Below are 9,720 nucleotides of genomic sequence, written 5' to 3' on the forward strand. Positions count from 1 at the left end.
GTGCTGCAGATATTCCGAATGGTAGCCTTTTAACTTTGTAAAGACCCTTAATAGTGTTTATTGTGAGCAGTTCAGACGTTGATTCGCTCACCTTCAGCTGCTGGTAGGATTGTGTCAAGTCCAAGGTGCTGAAGATTTTTCCACCACGAAGCATGCTAAAAACCTCTTCCGGTGTCGGCAGTGGGTAGGAAGATGCTTTTGTCGCCAGGTTGACAGTGCTCCGGTAGTCTACGCAGAGACGTAGGGTACCGTTCTTCTTTCGGACGACAACGAGTGGTGTCGCCCATTCCGAATGTTGCGTCGGTTCGATGATCCCTTGTTCCTGCAGTCGGTCAAGCTCATTCTTGACTGACGTTCGTAGGGCGAAAGGCACCGACCTAGCTTTCAAAAATTTCGGCGTCACATCTTCCCGCAGCTCCAGTGTGACTAGAGGTCCGTTGTTCCCTGGTATTTCTTCGGAGAAAACCGCTTTGTACTTATCTTAAAGCTGCTCCACTGACGGATAACTGAGTGTGTGGTGAACTCCACCAATGACCACTCCAAGGGGGGTGAACCAATTTCGTCCTAAAAGGTTTGACCCAGAACCGTGGACGACTAGCAAGGGGAGCTGATGGGTCTGCCCGTTGTAGTACACGTCTACGTTGGCACAGCCCAGCAGTGGAAGGGAATGTCCAGACCACGTTCTCAGCTGCGTGTCGTCTTGCTGGAGAGCTGGCGCGGGAGGATCGACTGCCACACCTGCTAACACCACTATGCTCTCCTTGGACGTTATGTTGCGTGACCGTTTTGTGTGCGGACTGCGTGACGCAGGCCGACAACAACGCCTGTTCGCGGAGACGGGTCTCACCTTCTCCAAAGCCTACGACATCGCCCAACGAGCGGAGAGCACCGGTCACCAGCAGAGGGATATTCGACGGTGCATCACACCAGTCAGAAGTCAGGTAATTCCACGTCTAAGGCGAAATCAAGCAGAAAGACACAGCGCTGTCGGTGATGCGACGACATGCACGATCCCCAGGTATGTCGATACAAGACAGCGACCTGCAATTTTTGCCAAAAACTGGAACACATGAAACGACATAACTGTGGCGACGAGGAAGTGAATTTGGACTAACGCTACGCAACGATATTGACAAGCTACAAGCTATGGCTACGCACGGGCTCCCATATCGGCCACCCGAATTCAACGGCTCATCATGGTCATCGTGGTTTAGATGCCTGCAATTTTACTTCGAGGCTAACAACATCACTGATGCAGCAATGAAGAGGGCCAATCTGCTAACGCTGTGTGGGGAGCAGACATACGACACTGTCTGTGCCCTGATTCAGCCACACACTCCAGCAGCCGTTGACTACGACGACATCGTAGCAGCGCTACAAGAGCACTATGACCCAAGGCCAGCGGAGGTCTACTGTCGAACCCGCTTCCAACGGCGAGACCAACTGGAAGGCGAAAAAGTGGCCGAATACGTAGCGGCTCTCAAAAAGCTCGCTGCTGACTGCAATTTCGGGACGTTGACCGTGACAGCTGCAGCTACTGCGCAGTAGGGAGGATCGACTGATACACCGGCCAACACCACTATGCTCCCCTTGGACGTTATGTTGCGTGACAGTATTGTGTGCGGACTGCGTGACGCAGGCGTAAAACAACGCCTGTTCGTGGAGACGGGTCTCACCTTCTCCAAAGCCTATGACATCGCCCAACGAGCGGAGAGCGCCGGTCACCAGCAGAGGGATATTCGACGGAAAGTCGAGCCGGTGCATCACACCAGTCAGCAGTCAGGTCATTCCACGTCTAAGGCGAAATCAAGCAGAAAGACACAGCGCTGTTGGCGATGCGACGACAGGCACAATCCCCAGGTATGTCGATACAAGACAGCGACCTGCAATGTTTGCCAAAAACTGGAACACATTGAAAGGACATAACACTTATTTAATTTCATATCGAGAGAGATGTGAGACTAAGGTGCCTCCATTTTGTTTGCGTTGGTGTTCTCACAGTTCTCGCATCGTGGCGGTGCCAGCATTCACAATGCTGGGCGTGGTTTTGGTGCATCGTCCCTTACAGAAGTTGCAGCGGTGTGACGCTGTGTATCGGGGTAAGGATACGTTATCTAAGCCAGCTTCTCCAAACGTGTGCGCAGATAGGGTTCCATCCCACAAAATCTTGCAGTACAATACAAAAAAACATGGAGATGGCAGAACACCACTTGCGCGCACGGGCTGACATGGGCAACGCATGCGAGTGTACTTTGCGCACGCATGACGTGCTCATGCACGTAGTGTGATGCTCCAGCTCCGAGTGACTCTGATACTAATAGAGGAGAAGGAATTGGACTTGCGAAATCTACATAGTATGTAGCGATGGTTTCAAGCTCACCTACTCAGATCTTGATTTCGCAGCTTCTAATGATCAAATTTAAAAAACTTCTAGTGATACAAAGCTTTTCGTTGGGCACGCAACAATTTTCACTGTCTAAATAAAAACTTCTCAGGTGACCTAGTGAAACACCACATGTAAACGACAAATAAAACAAAACTACGTAGATATTGCTGTTTTTATCTGCACTTTACTTCCCCTGATATCTCTTCACAGTTTCGCATTCATTCTGCATCTTCCTGTCGCTGCACAGAAGCACCTCCTGCTCCGAACACATCTGAGCGGACGCTGGAAAAAGGCTGAGCAAACGACGCGACATGAATGATTTACATGTGTAGAGGCTAATCGACCATCTTTTTAGCTAAAACGCCTTCTAGGCTTGACAATTCTAAAGGTAACTCGTGAAATAAAGTGTAGTTTGCACCCCACAGTATCCCGAAATCTACATTTTGCCGGATAACAGGAATACCGTGCTCCAGCGGTGCTTGAAAGCAAAATTTGAGGTTAAGTAGCCTTTATATAGGCAAAGATCTTGATAACAGACATGTACAGGCGTTTATACGGATGGAGGCAGCAACGTCCGAATAGGCATATATGGGCACTATGAAAGCACTGTAAAAGCTCTCGTTGCCCTTTAATTTGTGCTAATGTGTCAAAATGACACAATAGGAACGCAAGACACGAAACAGGCATTTGCATATATTCCGGCCTCTAGTCTTAACACTGTATATCCGTAATCAAGCATAAGACGCACGGTCTGCCTGCTCCAAAACTTGCTACAAAAAGATTTGTCTACCACTCCTTCGGTTCAACTAATATTTCATCTGGGTATCCTGTGAAACAAATTCTTTATATTATAGGGCAGTCCCCATACTTGAGATACATACTATTGCTATTTGCAAGTGACCATTTGCGGATGCGCCATTGAATGCAGTGCCTGACTCGTGCCTTTCTTTCTACATTATACGCCATGCCGTTTCTTAAAAGTTTGTGTGCTTGGAATAAGCGTGACTGTTTGGTGTAAAGGCCTGTCCGTTCACAGTAGTGCGGCCTGGCTTCCCGCTTTTTCAAGGCATACTTCGAAACACAAGAAGCAACAAAAAAGCCACCCACATCTTCCCACAAGACGAGCTTGAGTAAATGCGTCATAGAGTGGTCAGGGTATCGGTTGAATGTTGTGTAAATGAGTATGGTTTCGAAAATGCTTAATTGTCATTTCGCCTTTATTATAGCTATTTGATGAATGAAGAAGAAGCGTTGCCCTCAACGAGTGGTGGGACGCTGATGTTGGGTTGTACCCCACCGCTGCTTGAAGGTACTTTTTCTTCCATCGCATCTACTAGAGTCAAGAAAAGTGTCAAGTCAAACAAAAGCCATGTAAAGACGCCTTTGACTGAATTCAAAACGCGCAATCTGGTGCCTACATATACCGGTTAGCTGGTGAACGGCTGTGCAGCGAGAGCAGTCAGTTTTTTACTAGCAGACGCTGCCTGCAATGACCTTCAAGTTAATGTTCTCTCAATGACGTTTCGATTGATATTCATGAAGGCACGTTAGAGACTGCTTGCGTGAGTGTTAGTCGTGATCACGTCACGTAAGTCACTATTGATCAAGTTGTTTGGCCGAGTCATAAGTTTGACCTTATTGCTCTCCCACAGACGTTTCGTTTGATATGCATAAAGACAGGTTAGGACAGTGCGTGCGTGTGTTATAGGCGTAATGACGTCACATAAATCACTAGTACTCCCGTCGCTGGGCCTAGTTAGAGAATTCGAGTTATTACTTTCTCAAACATCTTTCGTTTTATATGCATGAAGGCAGGTTACAGAGTTCCTGTGTGTGTGATAATCGTGATGGCGTCACGCGAGTCACTAGTGATCCCGTCACTAGGCCGAGTGACAGCTTTCAATTTATTACCCTCTCAAATACATTTTGTTTATATGCATGAAGGCTGGTTGGAGAGTGCTCGCGTGGGCTTCAGGCGTGATGACGTCACGCAAATCACTAGTTATCACGTCACTAGGTCTAGTGAAAGCATACGAGTTATCACTCTCTCAAAGACGTTTCCTTTGATATGCATGAAGGCTGGTTAGAGAGTGTCTGCATGGGTATCAGGCGTGATGACTTCGCGCGAGTCACTAGTGATCACGTCACTAGGCCGAGTGACAGCGTTCGAGTTATTACTTTCTAAAAGACGTCTCGTTTGATATGCATGAAGACAGGTTAGGACACCGCGTGCGTGTGTTATAGGCAAGATGACGCCACGTAAGTCCTTATTGATGACGTCACTAGCCCTAGTGACAGCGTTCTAGTTATTCCTCACTCAAAGACGTTTCGTTTGATATATATGAAGTCAGGTTAGACACTGCGTGTGTGTGTGTCAGGCGCGATGACGTTACATGAGTCACTAGTGATCACGTCACTAGGCCGACTGTCGGCGTTCAAGTTATTACCCTCTGAAAGACGTTTCGTTTGGTATATATGATGGCAGGTTAGACATGGCGTGCGTGGGTGATAGGCGTGATGACGTCACCTGAGTGACTCGTGATCAAGTGAGTTGGCTGAGTCATAGGTAACACGTTATTGCTCTTTTCGACGTTTTGTTTGGTATGCATGTCGGCAAGCGAGTAAACTACGTGCGCGGGTAATATGGGTGATGACGTCCCCTGAGTCACTGGGGATCCGGTCGCTTGGGCGAGCTTTAGGTATCAAGCTCCTGCCCTTTCAAAGACGTTTCATTTGATATGAATGACAGAAGGTTGCGACAGTGCGTGCGTGGGTGATATGCGTGAGGACGTCACCTGAGTCACTCGTGATGAGATCATTGGCCTGGTTAATAAGTATCAACTTATTACTGTGTGGAAGGCGTTTACTTTGAATACATGTCGAAGGCGTGAATAGTGCTTACGCGGGTGATAGGCGTGATGAAGTCGCGCGAGTCACGTTGTGTCACTAGTGACTCATTCTAGGTTTCCCCCTCTTAAATTCACTCCAAAGCTATTCACTTTTCGCATTCTCGAAAAGTCTGGGTCGTTTTGAAGTAACAATTTCATCAGTATTAATTTCGCTTGCGTCAGGAATAAATCGGCTGGTGGTTGGAGTAGTTTCAGTTGCACTTGAATTAAAATGAATGACACCTGGAGTAATTTGAGTGGCGGCTGGAATAAATTGATTGGCGCCTAAATTAATTTGGATGGCTCTTGGATTAAATTGAGCGGGAAAACCTGTAGTTCATTTTATTCACGGCACTGTGGCCCAAAGCTCGCTAAACCTTTCTAAAACCAAAAAGGTTACGCCCAGCGAGTATAACGTAGCAACTTTTTCCTGTCAGATACTGCTCAATTTACATGCCAATGGCTGCCATTGGGAAATGAGAGAGAGGAGAATTCGGCTTTCACTTTCTTACGGCTTGCACTTCTTATCTACTTCCCACCTTTAACCACCTTGAGTTCGTGGTATATACTATTTCATTTATTCATTCCACTGCGGCTGAACGCTCGCTAAACCTTTCTAAATCTAAGGAGATTACCCCCAGCGAGTATAACGTAGCAACCTTTTCTTGTCAGATAATGTTCAATGTATATGCCAATGGCTGCTAATGAGGACCGCAGCGTGCGCGTTAACTAAAAGCCGAATTCTCCTGTCTCTCAACTCCCTTAGCAGACATTGGCATGTATATTGAGCGCTATCTTTTATTGTTCTACAACGCACACAAAAAAATTTCTCACCGGCACCACCTTGGAGGTCAAATTGCTATACTTGTTACACACTACAACGGCTACGAGGGATGAATGGGTGTCGCTATAAAGAGCTTCACCCGTAAAAAATCAAGGACTTCCTTTTGGTTGATGAAGTGAACTCGTTTATTTTGGGAGTGTTGTCGGAGTTAAGTGAATCTGATCACATTTGATTGGTGGGTGAAGAGCAGGCGAACGACGATGGCTGTACTCTGTGCTGTCACATTGTAAAAGATGGCCGCGCCCAGCTTCGCTGTCAAGCGTAATTAAGCTATATTTGCAGGATCGCGCAACATTGAGCTTGTATAAAAGGGTGCTCATGCATAACCCTCGCCTCGTTGTGCCACACTCGCTCCAGAAAAGAAAATGTAGTCTCCTTTACGAGGGCCATCATGGTATCGTGAGATGCTTGGTGAGAGCACGAGAATCTGTTTGGTAGCCGGGCTTAAGTTCTCAGCTTTCTTCTTTTGTTATCAACTGCTGTGTCTACTCGTGAACTTGAGAGCAGCCAAGCGAGTCAATGATCCCAACGCGCACCTAATCCACCATGGCAAAGGGTCGCAGCAGACATGTTGTATCTCATTGGCCGTAACTATTTGCTTTTGGCAGTATTTCCTTCTCGCTTTCCAGACTTTTGTTTTCTGACATCTCTCACCAGCAGTAGCATTGTTAACTTTATCAAAGACGTCTTCGCTAGGCATGGTATACCGGAAGTTCTGGTGACAGATAACGGTGCTCAATTTGTCAGCAAAGAATTGAAGGCGCTCACAAAGGCGTTTGGATTTAAAAGTGTGACATGTTGCCCTCGGTACCCGCAGGCAAAGGGGCAGGTTGAACGAATGGTGAAAACGGCGAAACGGCTACTGTTAGCCTCATGGTCCCTATTTATCTCTGTTAGCCTACAGGGACACTCCGGGACCACTAAGCAAAACACCAGTGGAGCTGCTCATGGGGCGGCGGTCTCGAACTACCATGCCTCTCCACCCAAACAAGTTGATACTAAAGGCGCTGAATCTGAAAGAGGTTCAGAAAGAGAATATGATTCGCTGGGACCAGCGAAGGCAAAATTTTATTCGCCGCCACGCTGCCTGCCATCTTGGCCCATTGGAGCGTGGGGACACAATGTGGGTCATGAACTTCAGGCAGATAGCGTCATCTGACATCGGGCTAGGCAGCCGCGGTCGTATGGCGTCGATATGAAGAACGGCGTTCAGATAGAACGCAACAAGAAAGTGCAAGTCAAGAAAACGACAAGCAGAGTTCCGGACACCTACGTTGGTCGTACGGGTTTCCTCCTAGCCTGGAAAACCCAGAAACTAGCAATATATTCGAATATCTGAATATATTTGTCTGTACAATGCCCAACCTTCTTTACTATATCCGCGATGTTTTAGCATCCTGTATCCAGGTTCAATGCCTTGTTCTATTGCTTTGCTACATGTGATATTGTTCTTTGTGCTATCGTTTGAATACTGTGCCATTTGGTATCGCATCATTGGACCCTATTCTAGCCTTTGGCTATGGGTCCAAACAGTTTTTGATCTATCATGTTGGAATTGAAAATAAAATGAAATGAAAATGAAAACGAAATGAAATCAGCCTACTAACCCTCAAGCCCTCCAGGGCACGGATCGAGTGGATCGAAGTAATATGTCGTTGCCTCAGCGTCTAGGCGAGTATATCACACGATTTGGTAGGGCTGTAAAAAACGAGACCATTACGGCCTTTATGAATGTATTGCAGTATGTTTCTTTTTGGCGGTTTGAACTTGGTTCGGTAATTGTTATTGTAACGCGAGGTGGTTGCTGATACTGTGTGTGGTTCCTGTTACCTTGTATTCGTTAGTGTAACACGAGCTGGTTCCTGCTACCATATGTTTTTTTGTAGTTATAGAAATTTGATATGTCTTAAAAGGAGAGATGTAGCATAATCTTGGTTTTGCGATCTTGTTACCTTCTTGTCATGCCGCTCCTGCTGGGGCAGTGCCATGCACATGCGCGTAATACAGAGACATGTATATATAGGACAGAACAAATAAATAATGGGGCGTCTTTCCGTTCGTGTTCAATGTGGTGGCTTTGGTCGCGGAAACACGCTGTTCCTCCGGCTCTGAAGACACCACCATGATAAACCTTCAAGAACGTGCCGTCACCTCAACGTAACGCCAACATCGAAACTTTGCGACCAGAACAAGTGTTGATTACGCAATGTCGAAACTGTGGTGCAAACTGTCGTACAGGTGATCCGACGAAGCGACTCAACCGCAACGCTAGGCGATGAACTTGCGACGTCGACATTCTCGTCGACAGCCACAGCATCGCAGCTCTCGTCGACACCTGAGCCGACTACTCCGTCATCAGCGGCAATTTCGCCGCGAAGTTCAAGAAAAGTACAACCGCTTTGGAAGACCCAGAAATCCGTGTAGCCGGGGGTCACCTATGACACAAGAGGTAATCTGCGCAGCTAGAGTGACCATTAAAGGGGTGCTGACACAAAACTTTTACCTCACGTTTTTTCTGCTGCAATGTGTTGCTGGGGGCTTGTTAGTCATGAAACGATACATCGTTTGCTGCAGCGCGCGGCAGCCAATTATTTACAGGTCCTCTTCAGGTTTCTTTTCTCGGCGTGTTCACGGAAACCGGCTACGGCGCTGCCATCTCAGCATACCTCGGGCCGAAGCGGGCCCGCGGAATCTCCGTGCTGCCATCGCGAGGCCAAAACATCATTGTCATGCATACCCCGGACATCAAGTTGGCGGACCAGCTCATCGGGGACTTTGCAGTGAATTCGGAAAAATGGTCAGTCCTGCTCCACGGTTACCTAAAACAAGATGGCAACAACATCTGCCACGCAGTGATCTTGGTCCGCAACCCAGACACCACTGAAACTCTTAACATCTAGTCTGCTGGTGTGCTGGCACCATCGTGAAAATACGGAAATTCGGAACATTGAACAAGGCGCGTATCACATTCGTGGGTAAGCTGAAGCCTCGTTACGTGCACATTGACAATATCGTCATCTGCGTGCAGAACTACTAAAAAGCTGTCCCGGTCTGCAGCTGGTGTGGAGCAGTCAGGTATCGCGCGGATGCATGCCCAAACCTGCAAACTCATGTGAACTCTGCGGACTCCATGTTCCGCCAGTGGAGGGGGTGCGGGCCTCTCACGTATGTGTTCCTCGGTGTTCCGTGTGTGGTGCGCCCATGCCACCAACTCTCGCGAATCTGCGGCGAAATTCCAAACACTGAAGATGATCTCCCCGAAACGCGGCAAAAAGTTGCACCCAAGAAGACAAGCCTCCATCATGGGTTACCCAGCAACCAGCTTAGCCGGGACAACTCGAAAAATGACAAAGCACTACCACCTTCAGGGTGATGAGATGCGTCCCTCGATGGCTTCTCCACCACACGGCGACCTTGACAAACGAGCGACGGAGGCACACGGCAAGACCGGGGCCTGGGACAACGCCTTTAAAAATGGGCAACAAGTGAGCGGTCCGGGTGGGGCTGCCTCTCGTGCCTCCCCTCCCACTCCTCTCCCATTGGCGTGGAGCGCAGAATAAAATGAAATAGTAGCACTCAGGGCCAAAAAGGACATGCTACTA

At 47.9% G+C, this 9,720-nt stretch overlaps 1 pseudogene; it reads left to right on the top strand.

Moving 5' to 3' along the window:
- LOC142789332 (uncharacterized) overlaps positions 1-9,018 on the top strand; it is a 57,774-nt pseudogene extending 48,756 nt beyond the window's left edge.
- Positions 9,019-9,720: the final 702 nt, after the last annotated feature.

Source organism: Rhipicephalus microplus, chromosome 2 (genome assembly GCF_043290135.1).
Source record: "Rhipicephalus microplus isolate Deutch F79 chromosome 2, USDA_Rmic, whole genome shotgun sequence".
NCBI classification, from domain to species: domain Eukaryota; kingdom Metazoa; phylum Arthropoda; class Arachnida; order Ixodida; family Ixodidae; genus Rhipicephalus; species Rhipicephalus microplus.